Source organism: Sciurus carolinensis, unplaced genomic scaffold (genome assembly GCF_902686445.1).
Source record: "Sciurus carolinensis unplaced genomic scaffold, mSciCar1.2, whole genome shotgun sequence".
NCBI lineage: Eukaryota > Metazoa > Chordata > Mammalia > Rodentia > Sciuridae > Sciurus > Sciurus carolinensis.
The window spans coordinates 9,006-32,888 of record NW_025920312.1 but is presented as its reverse complement, the minus strand read 5'-3'; the positions used below and the strand labels follow the sequence as shown (position 1 = coordinate 32,888).

At 39.8% G+C, this 23,883-nt stretch overlaps 2 pseudogenes; both read right to left on the bottom strand.

The window, feature by feature from the left end:
• Positions 1-477: 477 nt before the first annotated feature.
• Positions 478-13,967, bottom strand: LOC124975578 (RNA polymerase II elongation factor ELL2-like; annotated as a pseudogene).
• Positions 13,968-15,012: 1,045 nt separating this feature from the next.
• On the bottom strand, positions 15,013-23,299 carry LOC124975580 (BAG family molecular chaperone regulator 5-like; annotated as a pseudogene).
• Between the last annotated feature and the right edge of the window lie 584 nt (positions 23,300-23,883).

The following is a 23,883-nucleotide window of genomic DNA, read 5'->3' as shown; positions in this document are numbered from 1 at the left end:
TCCTAAAACTCAATAAAGCTGCACAATTTGATAGTTTTAGTACATTCACAGATTTGGGCAATGATTACTTATCAATTTATGAACAATTTCATCACTTGAAAAGAAAACTAGTACCCTTCTGTTATCTCTTCCCTATCCCCGACCACTCCAATGCTAAACAACTACTCTTAGTTTCTATAGATTTTCCTGTTCTGACATTACATATAATAGATGGTGAGGTCAAAGTGTTATCAGAGGCATCATGCCCAGTGTGCAACATTCTTCAAGGCACAGGTAGAGTCTGGGCCTGTCATATGCAGGGAACAAAGTCCCAGCAACAGGAATCTGGTAGCATGGGAAAATTGATATCCTGTCACATCAAGAAAATTAGTCAACCAACTAGCAGCTGACAGGAAAGGGAGCCCAGTGTTCTTGGAGGCATCAGTGGGGAGTGAGGTTTCCACCTCACTGAGTGAATAAGAAAGGAAGGAAGCAGGCCTATTTATCTTGCTGGTCCCCATAGATACTACTGTTCCAATTAAAACTGTCCACAGGTAACTATTGCGTCCCTCATCCTTCTGGGGTCCTAGGGAAACTGGAGTTAGAATTTAGTCTGAGGAAGATTTGAGACAGGCAAGCAAGTTGAAGTCAGTCGTGGAGGGATGGGGATGGCAATAACTGCAGGGGGTGATGGGAAGCCTGTAGCAGATTTGTCATTAGTGGGATTCAAATGACCACTTAATGTTGGGGATATTCTATTTGTCAGGTGAGATAGTCGAGCTTTCTTATTCATTAAAGAATCAATGAATTCGGATTCCAAAGGTCATTTTTGTGGAGAGGATACAGCATCTCTACTAGAACACATGAGAGATTTTGAATAACTGGGGCCAGAAGAATTCTGAGGTGGCTTTAGTTTTCTAGAGAGCACAGACTCCAATAACCATTTTTCTGTTTCTTTGTATCCCCATTAGTCTCGCTGAAGCTCCTTAAACCATAATCCTTTAAAGTATAGGAGAGGTCTTCTGGATTCAGATTGGCTACCTGTTGCAAAATTGCTCCCAGGGAGTTCTTGTCCTTTTGATTGACTCCATTTTTCTGCAGTTGATCCAGCATTTCAAGTTTTTGTAGGTCATTTCTCCAGTAAGCGAATCACCCTGTCCCAATATTGCCACTGAGAAACACTGCTGCTGCCACACATCTTTCTAATTATTCCTGCAGGGTTCATGGGTTTTAACCTTTTCCTCTCAGGCACTGCATCTGAGGTGGTAGTTTGAGGTGCTTTCTGGATTCACACTCCTTTCCCTACATATGGCTCACCAGGTTTGATAACTTTTCTGCTTTTGTTGCAGAATTCCTCCTCTGCCAATGACATTCTTTCTCCAGTTCTCCCATATGAGTGGTTTGTTGCACCTACTGTAATTTTACTTTGTATAAATCCCAGGCAAGTGAGTTAGGAGGCTCCAGAGCTGGAGAACATTTGCTTGATACAGTCAAGGGTGCCATGAGGGTTCTCTTTGCTCACATTTGACAAATAGAAGTTAAAGATATGTAGTTCAGGGTTAGGGTTATAGCGCAGTGGTAGAGCACTTGTCTAGCACATGTGAAGTTCTGGATTCAATTCTCAGTGCTGCATATATACAAATAAATAAATAAAAATAAAAAGGTCCATTGACAGCTGAAAAATATCTAAAAAAAAGTTATGTAGTTCATTATGTGGATCACTTTGGGAAATTTTGAAAAATCCTTGAAGTTCCTGGAACTGAATCAAAGGTTGAAAAGGAACTAAATTTTGTGACTCTAGTAAGTCTCAAGTACCTAAGTGCAGTGATGTTGTCCTGCCCCAAGAGTCTACAGGACAGTCTGTAGCTCTGCTTCTCTCACAGGGCTGCAGCCCTCTCTGCTACTATCTTAAACTCCCTGGGGCGCCACCACTGAAGCTTCTTGGGCTCTATCCTCCCATGGTTGCAGCAGACCCTACCACATCTACTGCCATCCCGCTGCTGAGTATTGTCACATACTGCAAGCAGCCAGACTTGGAGTTCTCGCCTACACTTTCTTAATATGGAGTTTCAAATTTTAAACTTTTAGCACTCTTGTGATACAGATGCAGTCTTCTCCCTACAGTGTTTTCATGGCATGATGTTTTGTTTTCATACCCCTGGGGTGTATTATATCTGTTTTCAAATTTCTCCAGTGATGAGAAATTTAAAATATGTTTAGGGCTTAGCAAGGCCCTAAACAACTTAGTGAGACTTTACTTCAAAATAAAAAGTAAAAAATAGCTGCACACAGTGGTGCATACCTGTAATCCCAGCAGCTCATGAGGCTGAGGCAGGAGGATCACAAGTTCAAAGTGAGTCTCAGCAATTTAGTGAGGCCCCAAGCAATTTACTGAGACCCTGTCTCTCTATAAAATATAAAAAATGCTAGGAATATGGCTCAGTGGATAAGCACCCCTGGTTCAATTCCTGGTATAAATACAAAAGTATATATTTGGTTCTTGATTTTCTAAATTCAGTCTTCAATCATTTTCTAAAATTATTCTAAGTCCTTCCTAGAAGCATCAGAAACATTTTCTTAATAATATATTTCTATTGAAGAATAACATTAAATGTGTAAGAATCAAACTTTTTAGAATGAATGTCATCATCGAAGACCTAAGAGAATAAGAAAAGCCTGTTGAGTCATATGGGCTAGTGGAGGTATTTTGGCTTTGGAGTCAGGCAGATTTGATCCTGAATCCCAGTCCAGCTGTTTAATAGTTGTGGGGTTTTAATATGTTCCTTTACATTGAACAGTTTTATAAACTTCATGTGCAAGAAAAGGCAGAAAAAAACTGAGTAGCAAATGTCAGTATTTCTTTAGCCTTACCTGTATCCATGACCTTAATAATGTGCTTTACCCCTGTACCACAGGAGGAAACACATCACAGCCTGTCCATTAGGTCCAAGGCCAAATTGCAAAATAAGAAGTTTTCCTTTAATCTACTCAAACTCCAGAGTCTAGATTGGTGAAGATCTGAAGATATGGGACCCCCACCTCCCAGGGACACCCATCCTCATTTGTTTACTGCATGCTATTTGGAATGGGTATGGATCTGTACCCAGCATCAGGTGGGAGGCAGTGGTCTACTCTTGGATACTTCCTGGTTGAAGCCCCTTGCTCTCTCTCCAGGCAGTGTCTCTCCTTTTCTTTGACCTTAAGGAGAAATATTGATAATGAAAGACCCTCCGTCCCCCTGTCCAAGGAAGATCGCGCAAAGACACTGGCTGCAATAGCAAGAGGCTGTTTATTGATACACAGGCGCCTGCGGGTGCTCAGCAAAACCTCAGCCGGAGCTTCGGTGAACTGGCACACCGGGCTTTGGGGTACAGGGTTTTTATAGGGTGAAGGGGCAGGTTTCGCGCGCGGTAAGCAACAGGTTTCTTATTGGCTATTTTGAATCCAGCACATAGGTCACCTAAAGGGTAAGGTTGTTTCCTGCTTATCAGTTCCTGTTTCGACTCGATATTCTGTACTTTCCCAACCGCCCTGTTCTTTCTCAGTTCCCGTTTATCAGTGTAACGGCCTCCGGGCAGGGCGTGCTGTTGAGAGCATGGTGGTATCTGTGCTGCTAACTGTCTCAAGGACAAACAGGACTGCTGGGCCCCTGTGCTTACCAAGGTTGTTAAGAGATATTTGTCCGAGGAATGTGCGGTTGCCTGGAGACCTTATCCGTCAAGGACTGGAGCGGGGCTTAGCCCCGACTCAGGGTTCAAGGCATGGAGCTGGGGCCTTTCAATAAGAAAGTGTACTCTATTACTTCTGGCCTACGAAGAAGGACTTCAGGCTCTTAAACACCCTGAGGTCAGGTGAGCCATAGCTTTCAAAGCTGGAATGAGGCTGCTGTGAACTGAGATGTGCTGGAGGCTGAAAATTATAATTTTAAAATACTAGTTTCAAAAAAAAATACAATTCATTAATGATTTTATACTGGTCCCATAATAATATTCATGATATGTTATTACAATCAATTTCACCTGTTCTTTTTAATTTTTAATGTAAATACTAGAAAATTTTAAATTACATTTGTTCCTCACGTTTTATTTGTATTGGACAATGCTACCCTAGGGGATTGTTTCCTAGTTCAAAGATCAATATGCATCCTTATAAGACTAGAAGTACAAAATTTTAAAGACATTGTCATTGTATCATTTCCATTCATGAATATTGTATACACATATTTAATGCATAAAGTGATATGACCTTATATACAAGGTTAAAAACAAATGTTCTCCTGAATGGGAGGACTGTAGGTTTCCCCGTAGTGTGAGGAAACCGTACCTTAAAACAGCTGCATACTAAGGCTCTGGGTTCAATTCCCAGCACAAAACAAAAAAGCTGGAGACTTTGGGCAAGCCTGCAATCCCAGAGACTAGAGAGGCAGAGGTAGGAGAACCACAAGTTCACCACCCAGAGCTGTTAGAGAGACCCTGTCTAAAAGTAAAAATTAAAAGGACTGGGGCAGTATCTCAATGCTTCCTTGCGTTCAATGGCTAGTACCCAGAGGAGCAGCAGCCAAGATCCTGTCTTTGACCTCCTTTATTCCTAGGTCGGATGCAATTTACTGTCACTCAGACTGTAGGCTCATTAAGCTCAGAGTCAGGGGGCGGGGCCTGAATACCTGTCCAAGCAGGAGAACTTGGTGGAACCTTCCAATTCAGTTTACAGCTAGTGCAGAGGGTCGGGCTTCCGCGCTCTGGTGCAGTCGCTCTGAAGCCCGCCATCTTTCGGATATAGCTGGGATCTCGCTTCTGGGCTCTCGCTCCTGGACTCTCGCTCCTGGACTCGCACCTGTGCTCAGGAGAGCCAGTTTGCTAAGCTGTGCACGTGCTGGAAGACCTATAGGGAGAAGCTGGCACCCTGGAAATGGAAATGGTGAGTGTGTGGGTGGAATCTTGAGACTTGGTTGGACGGCTGTCTGGAACTGGCGGAACTGGCTATCACAGGAACTGGAAATAGAAGATGGGGACTCCCCGCCACAGTCTTCAGAGTCAGCAGGCCCAAGTCCTTCTCTGGGGCATTTCAACTGTCAGTTCTGTCTGGTTAGTCTGTGGGGGTAGGTCAGCAACTGGGACTTTGGGCATTCTGTTTCATTTCTGCGTGGTGTCTTCGGCCCCTGCCTGAGCCCTATCTAGAAAGCAGTGTGCTGGCTCAGCCTCCACCCACATTGTGTGGTGATAACTGGAATGATTATCAAGGGAGAATCCCAACTCCAGGTCCACTGTTTCAGCATGATACAGCCATGGTCTATAGAGACCCAGTTTCTCCTTCACCCGAACTTTCTGAATGTGTGGCAATCAGGATCTCATATCCAGAGCCCTGTCCCCTAGCCTAGCTCTTCACAGACCTATGAATGAATTTCTATTTCCAGCTTCCCATCCATATTCCCCAAAACAACTTCTCCTCTTCACATTATCAACTATTTTTTTTCCATGCTGAATTTCAAATGGAGGTAGTATCTTGTAATTTTTTGCTCTCAAGTACTGGATGGCACTTTTTAGAAGATTTTGTTTGTTTGTTTGTGAGTATTTCACATGAGAGGTAAGCAGAGAAAAATCACTTGATTCTGTTTAAAAAAAAAAAAAAATCGTTACTGCCCTCCCTTTGTCTTCTCTAAGTAAACACGCCTTATCAGAATGTCTTTGAGATTTTCTCTTGCAGACTGCAATATGGTATGTCCTCATCCCACCCTCCCATCTTTTCCTAGTTCTGGGTTTGAGCACTGCCTTAAACAAGGTGCTCACACCTGCCACGTAAAGTCAAGTGACTATCAAGTGAATAACTGTCCTCCAGAGAGCAGTTTGAAAGAGCTTGGGGATGGAACCTCTCAGGGGAATTGCTGGATGCCCTGAAACTGGAACGAATCTCCCAGTATATCCTTCATCTAAACAACATTTCAGTTGTTTTCTTATATTGGCTACTGTGAATCTCACTACAATGAAAATGGTAGTGCAGCCATTTCTTTGACATAATAATTCCAATTCCTTTGGATATATACCCAGAATTATTTTTTACTGTTGCATATGGTAGTTCTATTTTTGTTTTTTTGAAGAAACTTTATCCTATTTTCAAAAAAAAGTCTGTTCTTAATTAATTATTTATTGTCAATGGACCTTTATTTATTTATATGTGGTACTGAGAATCGAACCCAGTGCCACACACATGCTAGGCAAGCGCTCTACCACTGAGCTACAACCCCAGCCTGAATTAAATTTATTGTCTCACCAACAGTGTACAAGGGTTTTCTTTTCTCTATATCCATGTATTCTGTAGTTCTCTTTCAACTTTCTGACAATAGCCATTCTGATAACTGTGCTCAGACTACAATAAACCTGCTATATGATGCTTTAAATCCCTGTTGGAAGTTTGTTAGAATCCAGGCTGTCACATAGCCACTGGAAGCACGTGCTCTTGTGGGAATAAAGAGGGATCTGTTTTTTAACTCTTTCTCTGCACTACTGCTGGGGATTGCCTCCCATGGAAGTGCTTGCGCACCAATATAAAACCACTTGTTGGTGATTTAGGGAGGTTTGCACATGCTCAAGTCACTTTTACTCTCAGCTCAATGGTTTAGGATGTAGTCCCTTGAATGGAATATGTTGAAGTTGAGAGTACATGCACAAACTTTTTCAGAGAGGAATTGGTAGTCTTGGAGTTATTACTGGAATGAACTGGGGGAGGGACCCAGGAAATGCTGAGCTCCCCAAGCTGCCAGTGGTCTATTTATTTTCTCCTATTAACTCTGATACAGGCTAGATAGAAGCTCAGCTATTAGCAATAGCAATTGGCAGATTATACCGACAAATCCCTTCTAAGGATAAACTGTTAGCTTTGAGATTTAAGTATTCTGCACCGATCCCTGGAAATAAAATCTGTGGAAATACATGCATAGCCATTGAAAACAACTGCTTTTTGCTGTGGCTTAATACTTGTGTGTATTTATTCTCTTTCTCTCCCAGCACTAAATAAGATTCAAATCATAGGAAACTTTAGAGCTGTATGCTATGTCTGGTCCCAATCTTTCTCTACTCAGGTTGACACTGGCTGTGGTGATTCCGTCCCACTAAAAAACCACATTGCCCAAGGCAGGACAAATGCCCAAGTGTACCACAACTTTCCCTACTCCTGATGGGAGATATTTTCTCAGTTGTCCAATGTATACATCTCTCAACTCATTTATGAGTTTGTCTAAGAGGATGAAGGGTAAATTAAGAGCCTCCTGTTCTGCTACACTTCCAACATCACCCACATCCCCCCTCAACACCTACATTGTATTTTGATGTTGTGGTTTAAATCAAGAGCCTTGTACATTCTGCACACACATTCTTACAAGTGAACTATGCCCACAGTCCCAACATCTCCCTTTATATTGGGTTGTATCGCCCATTCACATTTTATGTTATTCTTGATAAGATTGGATTTATATGGACCTTTCTATTGCTTTTAACAATATAAATATTTTTTCATACATATGGATTTTGTTTGTGTTGAGGTTCCTTATTTATTATTGCGATATTATTTCATAATATACATTAGTGTAGGTAATGACAGCTCCTTTTGCTCTTAGAATTCAGAAGTTTTTTGGCTAATTTTATATATATTTAAACTTCCAGATGAATCTTAGAAATTTTTGCTTTGGTCCCCTCTTCCATTAAAAATAAATTGTGTTGAAATTTTGTTGGGATAATATTATAGATTAATTTGAGGGAAAATGGTCATCTTTGTAATGATAAGTCTTACCATCCACACACCTGGTGTATGTAATTGAGGCTTCTGTGTGCTTCTGTAAATTTTAATTTTCTTATGAATTCTACATGTTTCCATTTAAAAATGTGTACACATGAATTATCACGTGTGTGTGGCAACTGTATTAAACTTACTGTGGTGTTTTATTCTATTTGTTAGACTGGATGTAATGTGAACAAAAATGTGGCTGTGCCCTAGAAACAATTTTCTGCATAGTTTATCATTTATGTCCTCTTCCTCCCAACCCCCAGGTTTCAACTGTTTGAACCAATAAGTCTATATCATTATGTTAGCATGGTTCATATGTGCAGTTACATAGGTCTATGCTTCTCCTAGGGGAGTATCATGTGTCTTTAATAGCAAGTTTTCACAAATAGATAATAACAACATTCCATCTTCAGCTCACGAGCATTCATTCATTTGTTCCATGTCTTCATCAGTACTATTTAATTTTGTCTATATGTTGTGACTTTTTAAAATTTCTTTCATTTCTAAAGACATTGAGCTTTTTTAGAATTATTGAATACTTAGGTTTCTACTACATAAAGTGGCTATTCAAGTCTCTTACCTGCTTTTGAGGTCTCTATCTTTTCTTATTAAAAGTGTTTGGTTATATGTGAGACAATTAGTTTTCCCTATCTTTCACTTCTCTTTGCACTTTTCAGTAGTGTCATTTGATGAATAGAATTTTTATTTCATTTTTGCCCAACTTAAAGTTTTATAAATATTGTTTTATGTAACTTTTAAAACTAATAAGTGCCTTTTTCCTTTGCAGGGGTTCTGGGCAGTGAAGCCAGGGGTGCCCTACTACTAAGCTGTATCCTCAGTCCTTTTTGATTTTGAGGCAAATTTTCCCATTAAGTTGCCCTTGCTTGCCACAAACTTGTGACCTTCATGTCTCAGCCTCTTGAGTAGTAGGTATTACAGGTGTATGCAACCACATCCATCCCATAACTCCCTTTCTTATAACAACTTTTGAATGTTCTATATTTTGCTTTTACACTTAAGTATTACCTCTGAAAATGTTTATCATGTGGTATGAGAAAGGGTACAATAGCGTTTTTTTTTTTTTTTTTTGTGGTTACACAGTACCCATTGTTCCATTGTTCCGGTGCATTTCTTTGGAAAAGATGTCATTTTTCTACTTTGCTGCAGGGCAATTTCTGTCACTTATTGTTGTCTAAATGGCAAGGGCCTTTTGTAAGGGTCTTTCTTAAATTCCATACATCTGCTTATTCATCTCATTATGAGTTCTACACTGATTTTATAACAATTTAATAGCATTCAGCCCTGTGCAACATGTTTTGATCAGTGATAAACTTCATATACAACAATGGCCACAACATATCACCTAGGTGATAGTAGTGTATTATCTAGATTTGTGTCATACTCTATGATGTTGGCAAAATAACAGTCACCTTCTTAGTCTCTTTTTAAGATTACCTGTATAAAATTGTGTTTCCTTTTTAATTTAAGCTTGAGATGCATCCACTTTTTTTACACCTGGATTGTAGTATAATGGCACATATAGTGGTATAATTGTCCCTTGTGTCTATTTAAGATATATATTTTTATCTTTTGACATATGTACATATCCATGAACATAATTAGCATATCCATTACCCTGAAGTATTCCCTAGTACCCTTTTAAAGTCCCTTCTTTCTGCTTTTCTACACCACCTTTTATTTAATAAGTTTAATCTTATTGAGCAAAACAAAACCAAAACAAATATCAAAATTATATAGATGAATTATCACAGAGGGAACACAGCATGTAACTACTACCTGCATCAAGAAATAAACACTGGGCTGGGGAGATAGCTCAGTTGGTAGAGTGCTTGCCTTGCAAGCACAAGGCCCTGGGTTCAATTCCCAGCACCACAAAAAAAAAAAAAAAAAAAAGAAAAAAAGAGAAAGAAATAAACACAATTAATGCCCTGGACAGCCCCTCTTCCTCTTCCTCTCATTATCCTTTCCATTCTTCCTACTGGTAACTACTATGTTTCTGTTTTAGCTATTACTATTAAGAGTATTCTTCTTTTTATAAAAAACAAAAAAGTGTAACAATTTCTATATTGTTATAAAAAAGGAGGATTAAAAAGAGGGCAGCCATGAGGCTAGGCTCCAGCCCTGACTCCAGACTAGTGCTGAGTGAAAGGAATCTGAGTGAATTTCAGGGAAGACATGCAGGGGAAGGATGGAACTGCATGCGAGACTGGGGGATATGGAGGACCCTTAGAAGAGGCTACCTTGGAATGGAGGCTGGTGGGATAGGTGGGTTGAGGGAGGAAGAGTGTAAGGAAAGAGAGAGGTGAAATGGGACCAGCTGGGGCGTTCATGTGGGGCAGGTCTTAAGGTGGAACAGTGGCTTAGTGAAGTATTGGGGAAGCAGAGACAGAAATGAGAAGCCTTGGGAGAAAAAGAAGGTAACTGTCTCTGCCCTAACCTCCAGTCCCTGAGGGACCTCCCACCCCCAGCCCATCAGCAGAGAACTTTGCTGTCACCTGTTTTCTGCTTTCTGCCACTTGGGCCTTTTCCTCTTCGGCAACTTTATTCAGCTTGAGCTCTTCATCATCCTGTTCTTTCTTCTCATCTTTATCCTCTTCATCCTCTTCCTCCCCATCCTCAACAGTTCCTTGTTGTTACTCATCAGCTTTGTTCTCCTCCTCCTCCACTACTTTTTACTATTTCCAATGTGCCTTCTCATCTTCCTCCTTCTAAAATTTACTTTAGACCAGGTGTAGTGGTGCATGCATCTAATCAGAGGCAGGAGAATTACAAGTTTGAGGCTAGCCTTGGGAATTTAGCAAATCCCTCTCCCAAGATAAAAATTAAAAATTCTGGAAGTAAAACTTGGTGCCAAGGTGCCCTGTGTTAAATCTCTGGGCTCACATTAAAAAAAAAATCAACAGAATGTTCCAGCAATTCAAAATGCACTGAGATTTTAGTATTGGGTTTGTATTGAACTAAGTATTACATGCAGAAAATAAAAACAATTGCAGTCTGTTGAAGAACTACAAAAGGAATTTCTCCTTAATTATCAGGGAGGGTTTTGGAAGGAACTTCCATGCCATATACCCCGTTTGAAATTATTCCTAAATGATTTCATTTCTCTCCTGATGGAGCCAGTATTATGAATGATACTTTCCTTACTTTTTTCATAGTTTTCTAGATGTATGTTCATCCCTTCAACAGTATTCTTTAACTCATATTTTTCATTGAAACTGTTGTATGTATATTGTTCATTTCCAGTTATGAATCCTTCATGGAATTGTAGTATATTTGCTGTTTTATTTAATAGACTATTTATTTCAGTGTCCAGGTTAAACCCAGGGTTGCTCTACCACTGAGTTACACCCCCAGTCCTTTTTAATTTTTATTTTGAGATAAGAGTCTTGCTAAGCTGTAATAGGCTTTATTTCCAGCAGACAGTACACAGTTTGCATTTACCCCTTTGCCTTAGCTCATAGTTTCCTCAATTTTTAACATCTTATACCTGTCTAGAGTGTTTTTTATAACTGATGAGTCACTATATTACATTTCACAATGAAACAATGGATTATTAACTGAAGTTCATACTTTACATTATGTGGTTTTTTTTGTTTTGTTTTGTTTTTTGATTTTTTTGTTTGGTTGATTGGGTTTTTTGTTTGTTTTGTTTTGTTTTTTGATATGTGTGTGATGCAGTTTTTTTGATATGTGTGTGAACCCATGAGTTTCCTACCACAGAGCTACATCCCCAGACCATCTTGTAAAATTTGAGTCAAGGTCTTGGTAAATTGTGAACCCTGGCTAGAACTTTCTAACCTCCTACATAAGTCAGCAGAATTATAGGCATATGTCCCCACACCAGTTCAGTTCACTCTTGAGTAGTATACTTATATGCATTTGACAAATGCATGTGGTTTTTATCCACCATCACTGTATCATGCTGAAAATTTCACTGTCCAGAAAAATTTTCCATGTTCCATGTGTTTGTCACACTTTCCATTTTTCTATTTTTTTCCTCTAAATTCCTGGCAACTGTTGATGTATTTATGGTCTATACAGTTTGTCTTTTTCTGAATGTTATTTACGTGGAATCATACTGTATAGGGATGTATCAAACTTGCTTCTTTGATTTAATACTATGTATTTAAGTATCTTCATATCATTTTATGTCTTTATAGCTCATTTTCTGGATAATATTACATTGCATAGCTATGCCACAGTTTATCTACTCACCTATTAGGTACATCTTAGTTGCCTCTAATCTTGGCAAATTCTGAATTAGACTACCAGAAATGTTTATGTGAAGATTTTTCTGTAGATAATAAGTTTGTTGGTGTAAATACTTAGCAATGTGATTGCTGAACCATATGAAAAGACCATGTTTATGTATGTACTAGAGTTCTAAACTGTGTTACAAACTGACTATTCTACTTTTCATTTATGCCAAGAATGAATAAGAACTTTTATTGCCTCAAATTTTTTACTGGCTTTTGTGGTCCCAGTGTTTCTGTTTATATATACTGTACTAGGTGTGTAGATGGTACTTTGTTGTTGTTTTAATAAGGAATATCCTCATGACATGATGTTGAGCATTTTCTCATAAGCTTATTTTATGTAAGTATGTACTCGGTGAAATGTCTTTCCAGTATCTTTTTCCATTTTTCAGTTGGTTCCTTTATAACTGTTTTAAGTGCTCTTTGTATATTTTGGGATTTTATCAGATGTGTGGTTTATATTTTATTCCAGTCTTTGGCTTTTCTTTTCATTAAATTAACAGTGTATTTCACAAAACAAAATTAATTTCAATAAAGTCATTTTAATTTTCTCATTTACTGATTTTTTTTTCTCTTTATTTCTTTCTTTAAACACATTTATTGTAGTAACTACTTCATCACAGGGTTGACTCAAATCTGTTTGGACAAAGATGATCTGAAAATGAAGCTCACTGAGTTGGGTAAAGAAAGCAAACATTCCCAGCCATTTTTTGCATGAACATGAGTGACATTGTTTAATGCAGACCCAAGGCCACACATTTTGGGAGAGTACATTTACTGGTAGTGCAGAGTCTCTTCTCGAAAGATCATAAAAATACAATACAGTGTGATGAGCCCAACTTAAAAATGAGGTGCAGCAGTCCACATCCACACATGGCTAAAAGGACAAGAGAAGCTGTCTGGTGTCCACTCGGGCTCATTCCGGAAGGTAATCAGGTGTAGGGAAATAGGACAGGTTGGAACTTGGGAAGGAAACCATGCCTGACAGTCACATAAAGGCAAATGATCATCTCCATGACCAAAAGAACCCAGGCGAAACCCTCTCCCAGCCAAAGGAGGAGGTCAGCATCCTGTGCTCAGGCAGACTCCAAGCTCGGTGGTGGGACACATCTCTGCACCTTCCTGAAAACATTGAAGGGACAGGGAATCTGCTTTCATGGGACAATGGACACTTCTAAAGGCTGGCATTTGACTCTTTAAAATGAAATTAAAAATTAAGCACAACCTAGGGAAGGATACACCGGAAGTGATTATAGTGTAACCTTGGTTGTCCAGTGGGTATAATTTAAAAACTCAAGATTTTAAGAGAATTCCAAAATTAAGATACAGAGGAGCAATCCTAAAACAACTTGACCTCAACGAGAATTCCAGTGGCATGTACTGAGAGCCTGCTGCTGCCTGGAGCTGGCCCGCCATGGAACTCACAGCCTGAAGACCCCCACTGCCCTGTGACCCTACACTTCAGTAGAAAAGGCAAAGAGAGAGTCAAAAGTGAAGATGAGGGCCATGCTTTCATCACCATCAAGTTATTTTAAGTCATTCCTTTTACCTGTTATGTTTTAGCTGTTTAAAGTGACATTTTCCCTGCACATTTACCAAATCAGTATCTTTGAAACAGATCCCCAGAGGGTTCAACGGATGTGCCTTCAGAGTACCATCCATTGAAAGGTGACTAGAGAAAGCAGTCTGACAGGCACTGCAGAACTTGAGGGATCCTTTTGCTCACATTAGCAAGCAACTGTAAAACTGGATCCTCAGAAAGTATTTATTGAAATATTCCCTTTGGCAAAGAAACACACTTCATGCCTGACAGATTTGAATGGTTCTTTCAGGCAACAGAGAAATCCCACACCTGTTACTGTTACAGGAACTAAGGAGTCCAGCAGGTACCAGGGCAGCCTTCAAGTCCCCCAAGGTGTAGGTGGCAGTTAGCATGCTGATAGTGGCAGCCAACTTCCTCAGACAAGCTATGCACACCTGGTCCTGCTGGGCTACTTAGATTCTGCTCTGATGTTCTGAGATGACTGGGTGTTTACCAAGCTTGTTTGTTTTACAGCCTTGACCAACAGAAGTCCAACACGTGCTACAGGTATTTCTGCTCAGTTTTAGTGCAACCTGATATTGGTAAACTACTCCAGTTTCATTCTCTACAGGTATGAGTGTCACCTTTTATTTTAAAGATCCACTAGGTTTTTTTTTTTTTTTAATGCTCCCCTCCTTACTAATCACTAAGGAAAATTTTAAGTTCAAATCTTACATAGAGAAATGACTTGAAGTATTAATGATGTTTTGTCCCTTCTCTGGTGCAGCCTCAAAAGGTTTTTTGGCTGTTAGTTTTCATAATTTTCTTGTGCTGCACACAAAAATAAAACCCACTTCCTTATAAAATAGAGTATGGGGGAAAGCAGACACTGTTCTTTGAATAAAAATGTTCATGAATGGACAATTTAATAAACAATCCCACCACATTAAACTGTGTGGGACCAATCCTGCTTTATATTTTTTAAAAAATCTCTGGTTCATTTAGCATAATAAAATTTATTGTTGTACTGCTTTTGTGCTAGGACTTCACTCCCACTTAACAAATTCCCCCTTCTCATAATTTCCCTAATATTATATAAGGTTCCATCTATTCCTAGCTTGTGAAATTTCTGCTCCTTATGCTTGTACAACCCAATACTGCCTGTATCTCATGTTCTGAATAAAAGCACACAAAACAAAAGAAACAAATGAAACAAAACGCACCACATCGTTTGGATAATGATCCAAATGGAAAAGTTAATGTGTTGTAAAGACATTTGTTTTGCAACATCAAGAGCAGCAGACATACTGAATATCATTTGATTAAATCATAATACTGAGATTGAGATGTACGTGTATAAATTACACGTAGGCTCCGTGAACTGAAAGCTCTCTATAAATACATAGAAGGCTATATAAAGTGCAAAACCATGAAGATCAATGTGAGATTGCGGGCATTTTAGTACTCCCACTCATCAGATTTCAGGTCGAGATAGCTGAGGATGTTCTGAGCGCGCTTCACCGCCTGTTTCCTGGCAGCCTTATGTTGAGAGCATGGTGGTATCTGTGCTGCTAACTGTCTCAAGGACAAACAGGACTGCTGGGCCCCTGTGCTTACCAAGATTGTTGAGATATTTGTCCGAGGAATGTGCGGTTGCCTGGAGACCTTATCCGTCAAGGACGGGAGCGGAGCTTAGCCCCGACTCATCTCCTGCATAGTTCACCTCTCCCCTCCTCCCTTCTTCCACTAGGACCGTTCAGTTCTGGCAGGACCCAATGAGAATCAAATAGATTGGCCGGACCCAACCAGAGGAGGACTAATGTTTAGCTGATCAAATGTTAACCAATTAAAAGAACACTGTAAAACTGCTTGCCTTTTATTATAAAAACCCTGCTAACGAGGGTTCGGGGCCTCTCTTAGCGTCACTGGTTAAGGACGCAGAGGACCAGATTTGAACTTGCTGATAAATGACTCTTTGCTGCTTGCATTGATCATGGTCTCTGGTGTTCCTTGTGGGGTCTCGAGCCTTTGGGCACAACATATGGGGGCTCGCCCGGGATCCCCAAGCCCACCCAGACACCTGATCATAGAGTCATAAGTGACACCTTCGGCCGGTGAGTAAGGCATTGCTGTGTGTTTTCTGGTCTGGATTGCCTGCAGGTTCTGGTTCTGGGCTGGCATAGTCCTGGCGGACGCGCTATAGGACCCCAGCAGGGTCTCGGGAGACGTCCCCTCGACCCGTGTGGTGACTTGTTGCATCTGGTGACTCGGTCACATCTGAGCAGATTTTGCGCTGCATCTGAGCAGCTTTTGTGCTGCATTCTGGCGACTTGTCGCATCTGGTGACTCGGTCACATCTGAGCAGATTTTGTGCTGCATCGGAGCAACTTTTGTGCTGCATTCTGGGCGATTCTGTCACATTTGAGTGACTCTCACATCTGGGCAGCTTTTGCGCTGCATCTGGGCAGATTTTGGACTGCATTCTGGACGATTCTGTTGCATTTGGGTGACTCTGTCACATCTGAGAAGCTTTTGCGCTGCATCTGGGAAGATTTTGTCCTGCATTCTGGGCGATTCTGTCGCATTTGAGTGACTCGGTCACATCTGAGCAGATTTTGCACTGCATCTGAGCAGCTTTTGTGCTGCATTCTGGCGACTTGTCACATCTGGTTAACTCTTGGCCCCATTTGGGCATTGTGTTGTGCCTGGGCAACTCTTTGATATAATTGGAAATTGTTTGTTTTTATTGACAAAGTTCCAGCTAGCCAATTTTTGATTCGGCGCGCTACGTGTCTGTCTGTTTGTGTATTGTACTATATGGTCTTTACTCTTGCCTTCTATTAAATTCTTCATTGTGTTAATTTGATCTTAGGCTTAGGGATACTCATTGCAGGGTACTTTACAGTCCTTCTCCTTGTTCCTGAGAGATTTGTTTACTCCAATCCCCCTAGGCAGAGAGCTCAGCAGCTCCATTCCTCAAAAGTAGTAAGAAATAATGTTTTGTGATTTTCTGCATTCAAACCTAACCTGATTTCTCAACCAGGAAGAAAAAGGGTTAACAAGTCCTGGGTGATCCTCCCTCCCCTCTGCCTGGCCTTGTTGAAGCCTGCATTGGAATGTAGGCTGCAGCAGTCTCAGCGGGAAAGGGGGGTAAACTGAAGTTAAAAAAAAAAAGAAAAAAAAAGGTGTCCGTTTTAAACTTCTGGGCTGCTACACAGAACTAACTCATTCTCTAGGATTCTTGTTTTGTTTTGTTTTTCTCTAATGCTGTATTTTTGAGCTCATAATTTTGATCCTGCATACCTAGGTTAATGATTTTTTTTCTTTTTGATCAGTTCTATTTTTATTCAACTGGAGTTTTTGAACATCTGTTACATTGCAATGGAGATTCACCTATAAAGTTACAAGGCCTTTGATTTTGTATTATTTGTATGTCGTGCTAATGTCGTGTTTTGTCTGTATCAAAACTGAGCGCTCCTAAAATTAAAATTTAAAAATGGATCCAAATACTTTTATTCACGTGATTTAAAAGGGTTCAATTTAAATTGGGTAAACTAATAAAAGTAAAATGTCTTTAGAAATAACTCACAAGTCTCTAGGTGGTCAAACTAATGGAATGTTGATGTTAAACAATGTCTAATATCAATTGTTTCTAGGACTTTTCTTCAACAGGAAAAAGACAGCAAATACTGTTCAGGACACTTGTCTAATATCTTGGTTTTAACAGAATAAGTGAATTAGAGTTAACATGTGTGGAATTACTCAAATGTGTTTGTTGGTGACATCTGATTAATTTGCAAAGTTAAAATGCTCATTGTTAAATAACATCAAGTACTTTTAAGTCCTTAAATTACATGGGGTAACATACTTAAACATTATTGTTGTTTTCATAGGTTGGTAAATTAAAAAGGGTTTAAAATTTCTTTATGTCATTACTAAAAACAAGGTTATTAAGAGTTATGTTCTAACAGATAAAACCTCAACTCGGAGGGTGAGCGTTCCATCTGCTCCATTACCACTTCCCCCTGCTCCCCCTCCAGTTCTGCAAAGCTCCAAGGAGCTCTTAGATTTGGATTTAGAGTTCCCATCTCCCCTTTCACTGTGTTTCAGTTATAGTTGTTTCAGAATGTGGACAAAAAGGGGTCAACAGATAGGAAAGAGAGAATAAAAGGTTCTGGGTTTGTAAATATATTTAATAAAAAGGAAAAGAAAATGTTTCTGGGTAAGAAAGTGCCTGTGTGATGGAATACATGAGGGTCTAAGTAAGTGCTAAGAAAGTCTGTATGTAAGTAAAGGGCAAGTTTCAACAAGTCTGTGTGTAACTAAGTTGGTTGTGTGTATGTGAGACAGCTAAAGCTATTTAAGGTTTTTCCTAAGGTGAAATACTGATGTTCTGATATAAGCCAAAAGTTAATCTATATGGTAAAATGACATGGTAAAATAATAAGGATTTCTTAGAAACACTAATTTACTCTTGACTTTGTGTCTATTAAGTTTTATTCTATAAAACAATTAGTCTTAAAAATTGGGGTTTATACAATTATAGTTAAACAACTGTTAAGAGTATTGTACTATGTTACAGAGTCTAAATTTTTCTTTGAAAACTGAATTTAGTAAGATTAAAGTGTCAAGGTAATTGTAAAATGGTCACTCCTTGTATATTAAATGTATTCATATTTTCCAGGTATACGTTTTTAAAGCAGGAAATTTGTCAAACTGCTATTCTCCAGAATAAACTTGTCTGTACTGGTAATATTAAACTTAAAGAGTACATTTTATTGGGGATTTATTTCTATCATTTAATTTTCTATTATGGGACATATTATCAGTAAGGTATATGTAAAATTGGTTACTTATTTCACTGAGATAAAAATTTAAATGTAAATATATATCTAAGAGTTAGTGACAGCCTGATTTGTTTAAAGGTTCATATTGTAGAAGGTGAAAGCATTTTGCTACACAAAAGAAAAGTTAAAAGCTCTCTCAGCCTTCTTTGATTGATTCCTGTTTTGGATATAATGTTAGACTGTGTTAACTAATGTTAATATGTACTCAGAAATCAATATATGTAAACTTCTTAAAATGACATTTAAGAAAGAGTATAATGCACTATAGCAAAAATGGGACAACAATGACTGAGATTGGGGTCCCTGACTTCATGACTGTAGCATGCCTGGTGCCTGGGAGTGTTCCTGTGAAGGAGCGCAAGATGCCTAACTGCTGTGGCAGTAGCCTCCCTGGGGAGGCTCTGTACAGGAGTCCTATCAGCTCTTACATTGATATCAGGCACACAGCTCTTGGGTGGAAAGAAATTGTTTTGCTAGATAACCAGTGTTCATCAGTTCCCTTCTTAGTTCCTGCCCACCTTACAGTAACTTTGGACAGTGGACTTCTTTGAGAGCTACACAGAGTTCCTAACATTGCACTTTGCAGTTGTGGAAAAAGTTATGTAGATGGTCTAGTCTCTGTAACTCTCCTGAAAACAAAGAATAATGCTTACATAGTCCTTTAACTTAATAATAAGACATGTATAAATGTTGCTAACATAACTCTTTAGATCTGCATTTCCATCAGAGAACAGAGCTCCATCTGATCTCAGCTTAATCTTCAAAATCTGTGTTTATAAACCTTTATTTTCTAATACTCCTTTGACCCTCACTGAACTTGAAAATTTGTTCATGCTGGTCATGGCAAAAGGGGCAAAAATTAGTTTTAGGATTAGAACATTTTACTTAAGACTTGTGAAGAACCCTGCCTTACCTGAGATAAGGCTCTGTCTCACCCTGCTACAAGTTAGAATGATTCCAAAGTAAGCCAGACTTTAACTCATTTAAAGTTGTGCTCAAAAGTTTGATGTTTGTTGTAAAGATTACTGTGATCTCAAACAGGGTATATAATATAGAACTCAGCCAAAATTCAAGATAACTATTATACAAGCTAAATATGTTTTTACTCTTGCTAATTTCATTTTGTAAAACTGTTGCCTGTTACTATTTTGCAGAAGTAGCTGCTTCCAGAACATACAACCTAGGTAACTTGTGATAATAGGCCATCACCTTCAAAACAGATAGTATGTGGTAGTACTTTAATAAAAGGGTAAATGACTGTAAAGTTATGGACATTAAAGTTAAAGCCCAGTACTCTTACTGTATGACTGGTGAGACTGGCTTGCTGGATGATTAAGATCAAACTTAGAAATTGGAATTAAATACAGAGGTCAAGGAAAAAAAAAAACATTATCTTGCCCTCAAAGTCAGCCTGAACCCAGGGAATAAGAGGACTTCTCTAAGGAGCGCTGCAACTCTGGGTCACACAACCTCCTGATCAAGGAGATTTTTGAGACTAGAGGATGAGAATCGCTCAGTGCATCTGCTGCAGAGGAGGGTCATGGAAAAAGGGAGACACCCCTAATGCTTTCAAGGAAAGCCACCTCATCGAGAAGACCCTGCCTAACCAATGGCACTAATGGAGCTAAGAAGCTGCTCTTAAGTTCTCTATGAGTGGCCCCTGTGGAAACTCAGCTGACTCTTTAACAAGACAGGAACCAGGTCAATTTGACCAGCTTGGTCTTGGACACCCAGCAAAACAGTTAAAACCAAAATATAACCATTCTTGGGCATTTAAAAGAAATAATAGTTAAAAGTAACTTAAGATGTACACTTGTGTTAACCCACTAAAATTAAGAGTGGAAGCTACAAAAGAAAGATTCTTAGGCAAATGTGCCTGATAACTATCAAGGGAAACTGCCAGAGTCAGAAGATTTTAGTCAGTTTAAGGCCTAAAGTCACAGGTAGGCTTTATCTATGTTTGCTCGTATGATTATCTCTCCCTAAGTAACAGAAGTATAGAGATCTCTACTAAACACAGGTTATACCAATAAAGGGAGATTTTACAAAAGTCAGATGACATTAAGTAGCTTAACTATATTTTCTGGGGACCTCAATGACATTAAAAGTTAAATATTGTGTTTACATTCCTGATAACCTGGACAATGTTAAAGTCCCCAAATAAAGGCATTGTCCTCTCCAGCCTTTGCTAGGCCTAGTTATGGGAACAATTTCTCAGTTCTTCCACCTCCTGGTGAGAGATTGACTTCTGTCATTTTCATGATACTCAGTGGCATGTTTCAGATGCTGCAAATTTACTTTGTACTAATCTCATTTCAGTACTCATGTCTTTTTGTTCTTCTATCATAGAAGCACCCACCCCCAGATGAGTTTACAGCCTGCTTTTCCCCACCCAGACTTCTACCTTGGACCCCTCAGTTGACCTGATTTCTAAAAAGAGAACTCCAAACTGCTTGCCCCACGCTGCCCACTTCCATCTCAAAGAAGTCAGATTGGTCATCGCCCATTTTCCCTACAGCAGTGAAGGAGTTCCTAGTATTAGAGGGATAAATGAAGTCAGAATTAAGGACAGGTAGTTAGTGTAGAAATAGGGAATTGGGTCAATTTGAGGAAATGAAGCCATGAAGCCATCTGCCTTTGGAAGTTGGAGACTGCCCCTGGAAGAATGAAATGTCAAGGATCTCCGGAGCTCATTAATTACCAAATTTACCTGCCTTTAAAGACTGTAAGCCAGGAGGTCTATGTGCAGCTCTGGGAGAAGAATGTTGGTTTTATGCTAATCATTCTGGAGTAGTGAGGGAATCCATGGCAAAAGTCAGAGAAGGACTAACAAACAGAAAGAAAGAATGGGAAGCTAGTCATAACTGGTTTGAATCCTGGTTCAATTTTTCCCCTTGGTTAACTACTCTGGTGTCTGCTACAGTGGGACCCCTAATATTGTTTTTACTAGCTTTAACTATAGGACCTTGTATAATCAATAAGTTAATTGCTTTTGTTAAAGATAGAATAAATACAGTACAGCTGATGGTGCGAAAGGCCCAATATCAGTGCATTAAGCAGCAAGAATTAGACCAGTAGAGACCCAAGATTGGCTCTCTAAACGTTCTTGGAAAGGGGGGATGTTGAGAGCATGGTGGTATCTGTGCTGCTAACTGTCTCAAGGACAAACAGGACTGCTGGGCCCCTGTGCTTACCAAGGTTGTTAAGAGATATTTGTCCGAGGAATGTGCGGTTGCCTGGAGACCTTATCCGTCAAGGACGGGAGTGGAGCTTAGCCCCGACTCATCTCCTGCATAGTTCACCTCTCCCCTCCTCCCTTCTTCCACTAGGACCGTTCAGTTCTGGCAGGACCCAATGAGAATCAAATAGATTGGTCGGACCCAACCAGAGGAGGACTAATGTTTAGCTGATCAAATGTTAACCAATTAAAAGAACACTGTAAAACTGCTTGCCTTTTATTATAAAAACCCTGCTAACGAGGGTTCGGGGCCTCTCTTAGCGTCACTGGTTAAGGACGCAGAGGACCAGATTCGAACTTGCTGATAAATGACTCTTTGCTGCTTGCATTGATCATGGTCTCTGGTGTTCCTTGTGGGGTCTCGAGCCTTTGGGCACAACACTTACACTTCTCTTCTCCCTGCAGGTCCACGGCATCCAGGGCCAGCAACTGCTTGGTCCGCAGCTCCTCCAACTGAATGTAGTTCTAAAGTGATCGATTTCCGTCAAACGAGAGGTCTTCTCCCTGGATCTCCGATGGGTTTCCAAGAACGTTCCAGACCACCTTGTGTGATGGGTGCTCCTCACAAGCAAACAGCTTCCTGTTTTCAAGGGCTTCCTTCAGGTCGATATACGTGATCAGAGTTTGCACTTCAATCACTGTTCTTCTCCTGGCTTCCCGGAGGCAGGGATTTTTTTTCAAGACTCACTTCATCCAGTTGTCCTGTCAAACCCTGCAGTTCTGTCTTGGAGCTCAGGTACAATTCAGGAGGACTCTGAGCTTGGAGAAGTACATTTTTTATTCTTCTCATCCTCTTGAGGACCTTATCTATTTTCAAAATGGAATGGTTCTGATCCAGGTCAAATTCACAAGTAGTATCAGCTTCCTCTTCTAAATCTAAATACTTCAATTATTTGTTGATATCTTCAACTACTTCTGTCTAATAATTTCTGATTTCTGTACATCCACACACATCTGAAGCATCCAGGTCAGCAAGCAAGCCTGAGAGCACATGTAAGTGCCTGCAAGTCTCAATACTGTCCACTCCCATCAGAAGAGCGATCAGAGTGCCTCTGGCCTTGTTCACCTTGCACATCACAGAGTTGATTTTGGCGACAGAAGGATGTGCATCCTCAGAAAGTGGCAGGGAAGGCTGTTTTTCCATGCAGTCTTCAATAATCTCTTGCACAGCACAGATTTTGGTTAGAGTGTGATACCTTGCTTTCTGTAAGGAGATCTTCCTTCTGGTTTTAACATGTGTCAGCCTCAGAATGATATCCTGGAGGCCTTCCTCAAATGTATCAGACAGGCAGTTGCCTCCGCTGTAAAAAGGCATGACCCTCTCTTTCACAAGGGCTTGGGCTTCCTTAGAGATGTTCTGTATTTTGATCCGGTGTGAGTGGTTTGCATTCTGCTCCAACTCTTTGAGAAAACTTTCTGTCTCCTGTGCTGCCCTCCTCCTAGCTTGCCGAATGTCTCCTTTTCCTTCTGTATCCACAGAGTCTATTTCAAAGAGTTGTTTTGTTAGAATCCTCTCCAGTTTCTTATAATTCTTGTCATCTGACAGACCACTGAAGCTGATTACTTGCTGTTCTATACTTTTTACTTCCTTTTGGATTTCCTGAAGCCTACTAATAGAAGGATCTTGGTTTCCCATATCCATACTTTTGTTGTGTTCAGTTTCACAAGTACCATGCTGCCAGCACCATCCCTGATCTTTCTTTTGATTTTATGTCTGAAACCTAATTGCCAAACACAAAGTCATCTTAAGTTTCTCCTATGTTTTCAAAATTCTAAATTTTGCATTTTACATTTATATTTATAATACTTTTAAGTTCATTTTCTGAAAGTTATAAGTTTTTGGTCTGATTCATTTCTTTGCATATGGATATCTATGTATTCCAGCATTTGTTGAAAAAACTGTACCTTCTCCATTGAATTTCCATTGTTCTTTTTTCTTTGGTGAATAATTAGTTGACTATATTTGTCGAGGTTATATATTCCATTCCATTGATCTATTTTCATTTTATTTGTCAAATATTGAGGCAGGAAGGTAGCCCATAGGCCGATAGGTAAGGGCCCTTGAAGAAGAACAGGAGGGGAGGAGGACATCATGCTAAATTGAAAAGAGACATCCTGAGAGACCTCCTGTGACTTGCCACATCCTGCTAGCATTAATCACAAAGCCTTCTGACCTATAAAACTGCTTTTGTTCCTCCCAGCTGCAATCACAGCAGCCCTTCCTTAATTACCCTTGTCCTTACC